Source organism: Tamandua tetradactyla, chromosome 3, assembly GCF_023851605.1.
Source record: "Tamandua tetradactyla isolate mTamTet1 chromosome 3, mTamTet1.pri, whole genome shotgun sequence".
NCBI lineage: Eukaryota > Metazoa > Chordata > Mammalia > Pilosa > Myrmecophagidae > Tamandua > Tamandua tetradactyla.
Genome location: NC_135329.1, coordinates 116,504,936 through 116,518,680, shown reverse-complemented (window position 1 = coordinate 116,518,680; position 13,745 = coordinate 116,504,936). Strand labels below are relative to the sequence as shown.

At 36.2% G+C, this 13,745-nt stretch overlaps 2 long non-coding RNA genes across 9 annotated transcripts in view; one reads left to right on the top strand and one right to left on the bottom strand.

Annotated features, from left to right (window-relative positions):
• LOC143677607 (uncharacterized) overlaps positions 1 to 13,745 on the bottom strand; it is a 359,256-nt gene that overhangs the window by 149,314 nt on the left and 196,197 nt on the right. For 4 of the 8 annotated variants that reach the window (XR_013172744.1, XR_013172745.1, XR_013172739.1 and 1 more), the window contains one exon: positions 4,476 to 4,857. The exons of 1 other annotated variant lie outside the window; for it this stretch is intronic. This is a non-coding gene — a long non-coding RNA (uncharacterized LOC143677607). Of the gene's footprint in view, positions 1 to 4,475; positions 4,858 to 13,745 lie in introns of those variants that run through there. 3 more of the 8 variants (XR_013172741.1, XR_013172743.1, XR_013172742.1) reach the window with 1 other exon arrangement.
• Positions 1 to 13,745, top strand: part of LOC143677608 (uncharacterized) — a 236,072-nt gene that overhangs the window by 129,900 nt on the left and 92,427 nt on the right. The window contains exon 5 of the long non-coding RNA XR_013172748.1: positions 3,489 to 3,727. This is a non-coding gene — a long non-coding RNA (uncharacterized LOC143677608). The remainder of the gene's footprint in view (positions 1 to 3,488; positions 3,728 to 13,745) is intronic.

Below are 13,745 nucleotides of genomic sequence, written 5' to 3'. Positions count from 1 at the left end.
ATTGTAATTTCCAGAAATGTAGAATGTGCAGATAGGAATAACAGATATAGCATGGTACACACTCTGCAGCTTTGAGTTGCTATCGTCTTTGGAAAACAGAACTCACCTCACATTACCCCTACATGATATGTCTTAGAAATGAGCTGTGAGCTCTTCTCCATTTTTAGGTTAGCTTTCTACTAAAGAAAGGTGTTGAGAAAATCTTCAAATGACAATGGCAGTGGTTTATTGATCAACATGGCTGCCACACCTAAATCAACATGCTCTTGACACCCAATAAAATAAATCCTAAGTGGACAAAAAGGTGGTAACTTAAAAATCTTTCTTTACAGAAGCCAGAGAGGGGTATGGAATGGAGCATGCATCACCTTTGTGACAGTATTTATGCTGAGTCTTGATTTATTATCCAGATTTAGATTCTCCCTACTACAGAATAGTAGCTTCTATCATTATTATCTGAATTATAAACAATGTTCCACTCCATATGGCTCCAGTAGGACTCTTTTTAATAAATCTAACTAAAAATGAAAATGAAAAAGTGAATCCCCCTTCACTTGGTGAGTGCTGCTGCTACCATAATGGATCCCAAATACTCTAAATTATCACCTCTCATTACCAAAATGTATTTGTGTATGCATGCTAATATGCAAAATTTTCATAAATTACATAATATAATTTTGCCATGTTATATTTTATATAATGGTATATCCTTATCTTTTTTACTTTTGTACTGAAATATACATCAATAGAATTTCTAGTATTTTCTCTACACACTCCATGGGATCCTTTTGCACACCCACTTTGATGTGCACAACACATATTTGTACACAACACATATTTGACTGCACTGGATTAGTACATAAGTAGTTTAAGGTCTTATTAGAGACGTTGAACATTCCCTTGATTTTTTACTTCAGCAACTTTAGCCCCTTCCTTACCTTGTAGACATACTTTGTTTAGTGATTATAAGAGAGCAGGGATAAGAGGAGGACGTGATGGATGTGGCTAGATAAACACTTCTACATTCTTCTGTACTAAAATTTCAATATCACAGTCTAACAGTGTCTTTGTACTTCCTCAGTAAGACTAAATATTTTTCACGGAATCATGTATTTAGGTTGATTTTGTTTATTTGCAGCTTGCACAATGCCTGGAAAAGTTTAGGCATTGATAAACATTTGTTGGAATATTATTGACATTCACAGATCCTATTACTCTTCATACTATTTTCAACAATTTTGTTATCAAAAAGAGTTTCTCAGAGTTTGTATTTTTCAGATGTTTAATGTCATTGTAATACTTATGAGGCTTCTGTCAATGTCTCCAACTTTCTATTGACCCTTCGTGTGCTTACCAAAAACAATCTTGTTTCTTTTATGAAGGAAGGGCAAATAACATTACATACCATAGAACAAAAGATTTTAAATAATTGGAGAGATCCGGAAGAAGAACCATATTCACCTACCTACTCCAAACCCAAACATTTAATTTTTGGATAGTTTGCAAGTTCATGAAATAACTTCTTCCCTGTTTTGGAAGAATTAAATAAAAAACAATTTGCTATTTAGTCTCTAAATAGTTGAATTCTCCCACATTTAGTCTCCACACAGCAAAATATTGCAATGAGACATAAATTTGACCAAAAAAAACACACACAAAAAAACTGTAAAACAACACAGTTCTCTACTGGGTTTGCTTGCATGGTACGGTTTCCACAACGACTTTCACAGGATGACTTTGTAAAATTTTAACCTTTCTCCCATTTCAATATCACAGTCTAACAGTGTCTTTGTACTTCTTCAGTAAGACACTAAATATTTTTTGTGGAATCATATTATTAGGTTGATTTTGTTTATTTGCAGCTTGCACAATGCCTGGAAAAGTTTAGGCACTGATAAACATTTGTTGGAATATTACTGACATTCACAGTTCCTATTACTCTTCATACTATTTCAACAATTTTGTTATCACACCCCTTGGATATGATACAAATTCTCCTCCCTTTCTTCCTACCCCTCTCTCCCTTTATCCCCATGGTATGTTCTTGTTCTCCTTTTTCCCAAATATCCAGAAACTGAGCTACAACCTCTTTTCAAAAATATGGATCCTTTATATACTTCCCCTCTGTGGGCAGTCCCCTGAGAATTCTCAACCAACTTCCTTTCTGACTCTTGTTCTCATTAGGAATCCTAGCACTGGAATGATGGTGAATAAAATCCTCTGTTTGCTTCAGCTTTATATGAAGGTAAAACTTAATACATTTCCCTATTCTTCAGGATGATTTCCCTCAACACAGAATAGTCATAATTCTCTATCGAAAAACTTAAGGTGGGATTCCTGGATCCCCATAGGAAAACATTGATAGCATACATTTTTTCCAAACATTCTCTTAAAACACATACAGATTAGCAAGCAGAGATAATAAAATTGCACACTTTCAAGTCTAACTTAGAGACACACTTTAGATGTTAGAGTGAAAAAATAAACATTGGAGGCAACTGCAAGTTGACAGTTTGATTTACAAATGTATGTCCTGACACCCATCTCTCTAATCTTGTCCCAAGCTTACAACTTCCTCATCAAAGATTCCTTAGCCACACTGCCCTTTGTTTTCATTTCTCAAAAATTTCAAGCTACTTCAGAGTTTCCACAAGGCTTTCAGAGGGAAGAGAACTCTTTCTCCTGACCATATCATAACTCTGAGTTTGACGCATTTCTTCTAATGTGCCAGTCAAAAGAAACCCTGAACTCTGAACTGATTGCCAGAAATTTTATTTCTCTGCATATCACTTGTCACTGTGATTTTTACCTTTTTTTGCTTGTTTGCTTACATGTCTACTTTATATTCTCCCTTTCATGCCTCATGTGCATGAGGACAGAAAGCTTACCCTTATTGTTTGATGCTGTATTACTGGTGTCAGGAACAGGGTCTAAATTTAGGTGATGCAAACTATAGAGTAAGGCAATGAGCTGATGTATCTGACCTAAATCTGTTATTTATAGCTATAGTGAATGAATCTTGCATCATGCAGATGATGCTTCCTTCAAGATAACCATTGTTTCCGGTGAGAATCTATGTTCATTCTTATCCTTGATTCTTGTACACAATGCATCTTTTATTTCCAGCTGCTTACATGATTTTTCTCTCTAAGTTTGATTTTTCAGCAGTTTGACTAGTACGTGCCCACATATGGGTTGTTTATTTATATAGCTTTGTATTTATCCTGCTTGAAATGTACTGTGCTGCTTGCAACTGTAAGTACACACACATATATATTTTTTCATCATATTTGGGAAACTTTTGGGCATTATTATTATTATTATTATTATTTTTTACAATGGCAGGCACCAGGAATCGAACCCTGGTCTCCTGCATGGCAGGCAAGAACTCTGCCTGCTGAGCCACTGTGGCCTGCCCATGACCATTACTTTTTAAGAATATATTTTTTCTGCCCTAAACTCACTCTCCTATCGTTCTGTGTCTCCAGGTACACACGTTAGACCATTTGGCTTAATCTACGTGGTTCAGCTCTCCTGATCTCGGATGCTGTCTCCTTCGTTCAGCAAGATTGCAATGTGTGCTGGGAGAGCAGCTTGCTGGGAGAGCAGCTTTCTGCGAGGCTGGTAAATTTTCCCAGGCAGAGAGCAGGATGGCCACAAGGGTCAACTGTGTGTTCCTGCCTCAGGAAGGGCAGGGTGGGGCACCTGCTGCCCCTGCCAGAAACAGGTAAACAACTTCTTTATATAATTCTCTAAGTTCTGCGGTGTTTATTTTTTTGTTTGTTTTATGGTGGGAGAGTCATCCTGAATCTTTTACCGCACCATGGAGGAACTCAAATGAACACACTAAATTCTGATGTATTCAGCAACATCTGTACCCAAGTTTGTTAACATTTTCCGTTGGTTTATAGACTTACCTATGTGTCCAAATAATTTGGCCAGGTTTTGCTTTATATGTTTTGAGGATATGTTATTACTCTAAAAATAGCTTCAGAAAGTGTATTTTCTGTTGGAAAATTTTAAATTTATTTGTCTCAGTCCTGACAAAGTAAGTCTTAACTTACTTTGATTTTCATAAAGCCTATTTTATCTGGTATGAAGTTAGGTTCTTTAGGTCTTTTGTGATTAATACTCCCAGGTAAAATTCACCCATCTCTTCATATTTCAGTTTTTCTGGTGATAGTCACAGCCCCACTCTTTGTAATAATAGAATGATTTCAGGGAAATTGAGGTTAAAAAGCAGTGTGTTTAAAAGAATTAAAGAGGCAACAGAGTAGGGCAGATATTGGAACCAGAAAGCAAGGGTTTCAACCTTGTCTTGAACAATTACTAATCTTGGGATATTCTTTTAACCTCCTCATGCCTCGTTATCCTAGACTGGAAAAGGGAAAATGATACTAATACAATCTTTTTAAGTTGTAATAAGAATTAGTTTAGTTTATACTTGTTAAGCACCCTGAGCTGTGTTAAGTACAACATATTTGTTAAGTAAATACAACAAGGGAAGAAATATAAGGAAGGAACAAGAGAGCTTAAGTTTCTATCTTGTAAAGAGAATACAGCAGTGTTTGATTTTTACAGTTTGAAAAAAATCTCATTTTCAGGAGAGAATTGAATCTGGTCATACTTTCTGGTAATTATACATTGGAATTTTCATTCTATGATTTTATTTCCTGCTTTCTATTGGTCGAACTTTTAACATTCTTTTTTCTCCTCTCTTCTGTTCTACTAGATTAAAACAATTTCTTTATACCTCCTTTTTTCACCTACTGATTGAGAAGTCATCCATTCTATTTTTAGTCTTTTGGGTTATTTTAGGAGAACCTTCTCCGTGAGTCATTCACCTTTCTGCATGTCCTGCAAACAAAGACAAATGCTGCCTTAGTTCCACGCTACCATTCCTAGGATGTTTATCTGCGAAATAGACTTTTAAGACAGAAACAGAGTCTCCCTCTGGAATGAGGGAAGACAATCCTTTCTAGGTATCTTGCATTTTTGCACATCTTGCAGCAGAGACACAATCTACCCCTGTTCCTGACCATCTTTTACAAGGATGTCTGTGTATCAAATAGGCTCGGGAGACAGATAAAGTGTCCTCCTTTGGAGCAAAGGACTTTTGTGCTTCTAGCTGCAGAATATATAGTATTTCTCTTTGAGCAATCAACAGCATGCTCACTGTCCAGTCTAATAGAGAGAATGTCTCCTCTAGAGCAAAGGTTCTAGGACAATCATGTGGTAACCAAATATTTGATTCCTACCAGAGTCACATAATAATCTCTTGCTGTTTTATTTTTAAACTAGTATATTCTTTATCACTGATTATAGTAAATGGCACTCACATAGCTTCTCCAAGAAAGTATTTTCAAAACTTGTCATTCCAAGAATTACTAAAAGCTCATCATAATCTTGGCTTTTGTGACATGAATAAGTGGTCAATGTGGAGCACCATATTGTTATGTGAGACTGACAGAAGCTGAAATTAATGAGTCATTTAGATGGCAGAGTTCAGTGTATACATCTTCAAAATTCATGCCCACTGTAGCGAGACTGATATAAATTAAGCAACAAAAAGAGGAGACTTACTATCAAGGGAAACACTATTCTTGCAGGCACACATCTTAGTAATTAGCAATAATAAGGAAACATTCCATAAAAGAATCCACACACATACGTGTGTATATATTTGTGTGTGAATATGTGTAATATTTTAAATGATTCTCACATTTTGTATATAGCTTTTGCTGGCACTTTGGGGTCTTTTTGAACATTAACATATAGCCACATTTGCTGGCTCTTTTTCAATGAGTTTCCCTGCGTTAAGTTTAATTTCTCATAAACTGATTTTATTCATTGTATCTGCTGGTTGGTGAGAACCATAATAATGAAAATCAGAAATAGTCAATTGCAGATTTTTAGTAATTACCAAAATTTAATTAGAATTAAAGTTAACAAACATGCACACATAAATACTCTTGTTGATATATTTTAACTACATTTAATCAAGAAATCCCAAGACTGAAACAGTCTCATAAATTATTTTGCGTTATGCTAACATTTTCTCTGGCTGATCATATGAAATACTGATAGACTAGTCCTCTCAAAAAGTATTAGGCAAAGACGAACACTTTGGGACTTTTATCCATCTCAAAACTTAGACGCTAAAACAGAGCCAACCTAGCAACAGTGTGATGATTCAGTTAAGCAGTAAAATTGCTGATAATTTTTTGTTTTTATTTCTATTCTGATTTAATGAAGAAGAAAAATACTTATATGCTACTCAGACAAAATGCTCACCAACTTATTTATCATATCTTTAAAGTATCAATAGATATTTAAATAAGATACTTTAGTTTTCTTTTCAATCAAATAAGGTAAAAGAGGTCTTAAAAAGTGATGTAAAAGACAGCCAAACTTTTGATTTTCCTGAGCACATGTTTTCATATTTTAGCTCTCGATATTGGGTTAAGGGTCAAAGAAGTTTTCAAAGATGCAAATTACAAGGTATTACCTTTTAAGAAGTTTATAGTCCATCGGGATATCAGATTAATAGATAAAAAATTTTACATTATATATTATAAATATTTATATTTACTACTTAGTGTTTTGTCATAATTTATTACATAGGCTTTCAAATAAGAAGTAATATTAGTAGAAAATTCTTGGGGATAATAGAAATGATGTAAAAAGTAGATTCTAGATTATATATGAATCTTAAAATGACTTTTCAAAATGCAATTATTTCATGTTAAAAGGAGCAGTCTTCCTTCATCTATAAACAAACAAATTAATAAATAAGGCACATCAAATGAAAAAATAAAAATCTGAATGCCTCATTCTCCTATTATCTGTATTTGAATAAAAGTAAATGAAGCTCTAATATAATATGTTTTTTCATACTCTTTATCCCTCATTTGAAATGCCTTCCCCTGACCCTTGTATCTCACTGCCATGAGAGAATTTATATTGTATCCCTGATGGGAGTTATCTCTGCTACTACTCTTGAAAGAAACCAGAAGTATTTTTTAACCACATGTTGCATGTCCTGCAAACTGTAAACTCTGAATTTGTGGGAAGGCCATTCAAAGCCACAACCAAGAGTAAGACACAATATTTTTTAGGTGATTTAAATCTAGACAGTAAGTCATACATATCCAAAAAATTGAGGTAAATAATTTTTGTGCTATTTACTGCATTCTTAGTTAAGAAAAAAATGTTGAGAGGGTTTATCTTTATTTAGCAAAGGATGAGTTCTGTGCTTGAAGGAGAGGTGGATTAGAGCCAAAAGCAGGAGGGCAGGTGGAAATAGTCCAAGAAAAAGTAGGAGAGTATTTGTTATCATGGATAATAAATCAACTTCTCTGAATCTCAGTTTCTTCATTTGTAAAAAGGGAATAATCCACCACATGGGTTGATTATCATGATACAATAAAATAAGGTAGAATTGTATCTTATTGGGGAGGTAGAGTCTTAAGTCAGCTTGTAAGGAGAAACATCACATATATTAAAATTGTTTTTTGCAAAAAATAATCCCCCTATAAATCACATGGCACATCATTTTGCATCTAGAATTCTGTATAATAATACATAAAGTATAATTTTAGAATGTTCCAGTTACATTAAATTGTAGCATTTATTTTTCTTTTAGTTTCTGCTAAACAGGTATAATTTAATTTTGTAAATTAATTACATTTATGATTGCATCAGTGCCTTATACAAGGTAAGCTTTCAATAAGAGCTGCTGTTATTAAAAGGAAGACATGTTATGATTTTGGTGTTTGAAAAGTCCAAACAGGATGCATGAAACTTTGTTAACATATATTTCTGAAAATGTGAAATAGAAAGAAATATTTCCAAAGAGAGGAAAATAATGCATCTTTTGAATCATGATACATTATACCAACAGAGTTATTTAGAGTTTTTAGTGCCTTTTCACATAATTTATCCAATCTTGCTCATTTACAATAACACTGGCAGTTAGCCAGGACAAGTATTTGTAAACCCATTGTGTAGAAGAAAAATAATTAAAGCTGGAAAATCAAGTTAAATGCTAATTCTTTGTTCATCAGTTTCATAAATGATATAACTACGATAAATCTAGACTTCATATTCCTATCTTAATAGAATATCTTTAAAGTGCTGAATGGATAAACTGTCTGCCCTAGATTCTCTATAAAGGTAAGAATTATTCACTCAAGATTAGGGGTAATCATGATGGAGTACATGGAATTGGACTGATGCTACCTTCCCCCTCTCCACCACCGTTAAGAAAAAACAAGCAAAAGCTTTACAAAATTTGTGAACCAAATGATCTCACACAGCAGAAAGTAGCCCTCACAGTGGCACGGGGTTTAGCATTCACTAAACATGAGTGAGCCTTAATGCAGTCACCTTGGTTCTCTCTGTGTAGTCTCTTTAGAAACTAATCTGCAGGGACCTGGGAATGAGGTCAACAATATGGCAACATAAACAGCTAGTGAAAATCTCTCCCTGGAGATTCAATGAGAGAAAAAGAACGATTCTGAATTTTTCTTAGAACTCTGGAGGAAGAAATAGACTGGAGAAGGACCCTACAAATGCCACATTTAATAAAGAGGATAATATCAGCTAGGAGACCCCCGTACTGGAGAGGCCAGTCCTTTCCCTTCCCCCTCACTCGGTCACATACATAGCATGGAAAGGGCACAGAAACAGCAGCCAGGGTGCCTCCCACCAGGGTCACAGAATATAAATTGTCTCACAGCGGTGAGACAGACTCTCGCTATAGAGACCCAGGGGATGAGGGAGGGCATTCCAAGTGAGGGATAAAGAGTCTTAAAAATGTGGACAGAGTCTATCTCTCCAGCCCCAATTCCAAACACCCTTCCCTCATCCCTGAGAGAAACACAGTGGTAGACTAATCCCTATCTGGTGGTTGGCTGAAGACTGGGTCAGCTCGGGGAGTCCTCTGCCACAAATAAAGTAGGGTAAACAGCCCTATATTGAGTCAGATTTTGGCTGGCAAAAGGAGGGCACAGGATGCCCACAGTCCCAGCCCTGTCCAGCCAGATATGGCTTAAGCTACAAGGCAAATAGTTTCTGAGGAAGATTAAGTTATTGAATAGCATCATCTGCTGGGCAGACAAGAAAATTCAAGAGAACTGAAGGGCTTTTTCAGAGAGCATCTTCAGAAAAGTATCTCAGACTTGATGGAGCTGGTCTAGAATTCCTGCATAGAAACACAGCCCTGTTTTGGCTGAGAAATATAGATGCCCAACTGTTAAAGTGGTGCCCTAAAACAAACCCAGGTCTTGTGGGCTGGTGACAAACAGCACCACTGGGACCCAAAATACCTGTTTAACTCATAAACAGAGACCCTGCTGTGGTTCCCAATGCTTACCTCCCATCCCTGGGCCAGGCTGCTGTGGGTGTTTGATTTGGGGGGGGGAGACTGGAAGCAAAGCCAACTTGACAATGGCCATTGAGAGAGATGAACAGCTAGAGAACAAAGCCAGCTAACAACAGCAACCAAAAAAAAAAAAAAACATAGGCAAAAGAAGGAAAATGACTTCCGGAATAAACTGAACAAGAAAATCAGATGCCTTGAGACCAGCAGAAAATCATATCTCATACCAGGAAGCACAAAGATATGGTCCAACCAATGGAACAAACACCCTGGCTGAGACACAACTAACTAAAGATGTTCAAACAAATCCAATTCAATGAGTTGAAGGAAAATGTGAAAAAAGAGATGAAGAATATAAAGATACAGGGTGTCCATACAGAACTTGGAAGCTTAAAAATACAAGTGGCAGGGGCAGGCGACTGTGGCTCAGCAGGCCAAGTTCTCGCCTGCCATGCCAGAGACCCAGGTTCAGTTCCCAGTGCCTGCCCATGTAAAAAAAAAAAAAAAAAAAAAAAAATACAACTGGCGGGACTTATGGGAATGAAAGGCACAGCAGAAGAAGTGAAAAATACAATGGAGACCTACAACAGCAGATTTGAAGGGGCAGAAAAATTGACTAGTGAGCTAGAGGAAAGGACATCTGACATTCTATATACAAAAGAAAAGACAGGGGAAAGCCAGAAAAATATGAGCAAGTTCTTGGTGAACTGAATGACAAAATGAAGTGTATAAATATATATAATTTGGGTATCCTGGAAGGAGAAGAGAAGGGTAAAGAGGCAGAAAGAATAATGGAAGAAATAATCACTGAAAATTTCCCAATTCTCATGGGACAGAATAGATCCAAACAGACCTTCTCCAAGACACTTACTAATCAGATCAACAAACGCTAAAGACAAGGAGAGAATTCTGAAAACAGCAAGAGAAAAGCAATCCATTATATACATAGAAAGCTCAATAAGACTAAGTGCAGATCTCTCAGCAGAAGCTATGGAGGCAAGAAGGCAGTGGTATGACATATTTAAAATATTGAAAGTGAAAAAGAGACAACCAGGAATTCTATATCTGGGGAAACTATCCTTCAAAAATGAGGACAAATTAAAAATATTTACAAATTAACCAAAACTGAAAGAGTTTATGAACAAGAGATCTGCTCTACAGGAAATACTAAAGGGGCACTGCAGGCAGATAGGAAAATACAGGAACAAAGACATTTGAAGAAGAGTGTAGAAATGAAGATAAGCAGTAAGGGTAACTAATTGGGTAAAAAGAGAGAGAAAAATATTTAAATATGACAGATAGAATCCAAAAGACAAACTGGTTGAAGAAAGTACTGCCATTACAGTAATAACATCAAATATTAATATTCAGTTAAAAGACATAGATTGAGAGAATCGATAAAAAAAAAACAGGATCCACCTCTATGCTCTCTACAAGAGACTCACTTCAACCAGAAAAGAACAGAGCTAGCTATACTAATATCAGTGAAATAAGACTTCAAATATAAAAGAAATAAAAGAGACAAAGAAGGACACTAGGTATTAACTAAAGGGACAATTCAGCAGGAAGCTATAACAATCATAAATATCTGTGCACTGAGCCAGAGTGCCCCAAAATACAGGAGGCAAACACCAACAACACTGAAGGGAGAAGTAGACACTTTTCAACAATAGTTGGAGACTTCAATACAGCACTCTCATCAGTGGATAGAACATCTAGGCAAAGGATCTAAAAGGAAACAAAGATCTTAAGTAATACAATAGATGAACCAGACTTAACAGGCATTTACAGAACATCATACCCAACAACTGCAGGACACACATTTTTCTTGAGTGCTCATCATGGATCAGTCTCCATGGTAAACCACATGTTGGAACACAAAGCAGCCCTCAATAAATATAAAAAGTTTGAAATTATACAAAGCACTTTCTCAGAGCACAGTGGAATGAAGTTGGAAATCAATAACAGTTAGAAGGCTGGAAACTTCACAAATATATGGAAACTAAACAACACACTCTTTGAACAACCAGCTCAAGGAAGAAATTGCAAGAGAAATCAGTAAATATCTTGAGGTAAATGATAAGAAGAACACAACATATCAAAGCTTATAGGATGCAACAAAGGCAGTTCTGAGAGGGAAATTTATTGCCCTATATACCTATATTAAAAAAGAAGAATGAGCAAAAATTGAGGAATTAACTGCTTACCTGGAGGAACTAGAAGAAGAACTGCAAACTAACCCTAAAGCAAACAGAAGGAAAGAAAGAACAAATATTAGAGCAGAAATAAATGAAACTGAGAATATGAAAACTATAAAGAGAATAAACAAAACCAGAAGTTAGTTCTTGAGAAACTAATCTTCAGGGAAATAGATTCCATGTAGAGAGTGGCATTCTCATTGTGCGGGGTATCTGGGGTTTGGGATACAGAGTGACTAGACAGGAGAGGAGCTACAAAAATCTGTAAAATTTCCAGTTCAGACCTTGACAACATCCAAGGGTATTCACTTACAGGACAAGACTCTGGAAGGTCTAGCGTATTGGTAACTGATCCCAGGAGCCTGAAGAGCAGAGCTGAGATTTTAGAGAAACACAGAACTGAGGAGACATTGGAGTTCAGTTCTAGGCAGAGTACAAGGTTCTTGGGGAATACCGCTGACTTCCAGTTGAGGTCCCACAAAGGGCATACTCTTAAAGTAAGATCACACTCTAGGAATAAAAAAAAAATATGAAGATCTACCCTAACAGTCTCCAAACTCCTTAAATATTAACAGAGTGGACTTCCAGTTTCTGGTCTGACACATAATGGACTTGGAAGATTTCACTGGCATTCTGACAACAAAAAAAAATCCTGGAAAACTGAAAATTACCAACTTTACTTGGATCCTTCAGAATACTGAGGTCACAGGGTAAAGTGGTAAAGAGCAGAGAAATAGGCAGATACAGAGAATATCAGCTTGCTTAGATCAGAAACCTAAGCTGGAATCTGCAAATTGCAAGGATATTTAAGTGATAATTGACTAACTGCTGAAGATTGAGTAGGGGCTAACTTAAGAGATAAAAATTCTAGGAGAACCAAATTTAGGGAAACCATCACATTTCACAGTTTACTACCAGGAGCCCCATTAGTTTCAAATTGTGAAGACTGGAGGAAAATACCTTCCTGCTACCAGCAGTTGACATGCGTTTGTGTGTGTGATGTAACCATTTGGAAATATGCCCACAGTACTCTTTTTTTCCTTAAAAATGCCTGCCCTCAAGGGGAACCATTTTACCAGAGCCTAATCAACACGGATTTTTACCACCCCTTAAAGGATCGGGCCACGTGAAGGAAAATACCCAACTTTAGCCCCATCTAGTCTTCCTGTCTCACCTAAGGGGTGAAAATAAAAAGGTAAGTAGTAACTGTGAAGGTTGCAATCCAGGTCCCAGGCTCACTGAAAGACTGAGATCTAATCATCGGATTATAGAATGATTTTCCTTTCCCCTCCCTCCTCCCTATCTCACTAGAATATCAATATGACTGAAAAATTACAGGGATTGCAGCTGAAAAGAACTGCAAGACTCTTACCCTATTTAAGAAGACCCTAAGAAAACCCCCAAACCACAGAAATATAAGGAGGACACCAGAGGGAATTTAAGCCTTTGACACCTACAGCTACAGAACGCAATAAAGAACTCCTTGCCAGATGAACATAAAACCTCACATTAAAAGCCTATTTACCTCAGATCATGCCCTGCTTTCACAAACAATTGCAAGGCATGCTAAAAAGCAAAAGCATGCTCAGGAGAGGCAGAACAAGCACCAGAAACAGAATAAGATAAGACGGATATCAGTAATCAATAGACCTGGCATTTAAAAAATATATATGATTAATACGCTAAGGGTTGTAATGTAAAAAGTGGACAACATGCAAAAGCAGATGGACAATGTAAGCAGAGATGGAAATTCCAAGAAAGAATTAAAAGGGAATGCATGAAATAAAAAAACACTGAATCAGAAATGAAGAACACCTTGGATAGTCTGATCAGCAAACTGGACATGAATAAGGAAAGAATCAATGAGCTTAAACATATTGTCAATAGAAATGTCCCAAACTGAAAAGCAAAGAGAAAAAAAAGACTGAAAAAATGAAACAGAATATCCAAGAACCATGGAACAATTTCAAAAGGTGTAACATACATGTGATGAGAATACCAGAGGGAGAAAAAAAAGAGATAAAGGAGCAAAATAAATATTGGAAGTAATTATGATAAGAATTATCCAAACTATTGACAGACAATAATCCATAGATCCAGGGAGCTCAGAGAACAGCAAGCAGGGTAAATATTTTGAAAATCACCCTACACAAACTGCAAAAAAT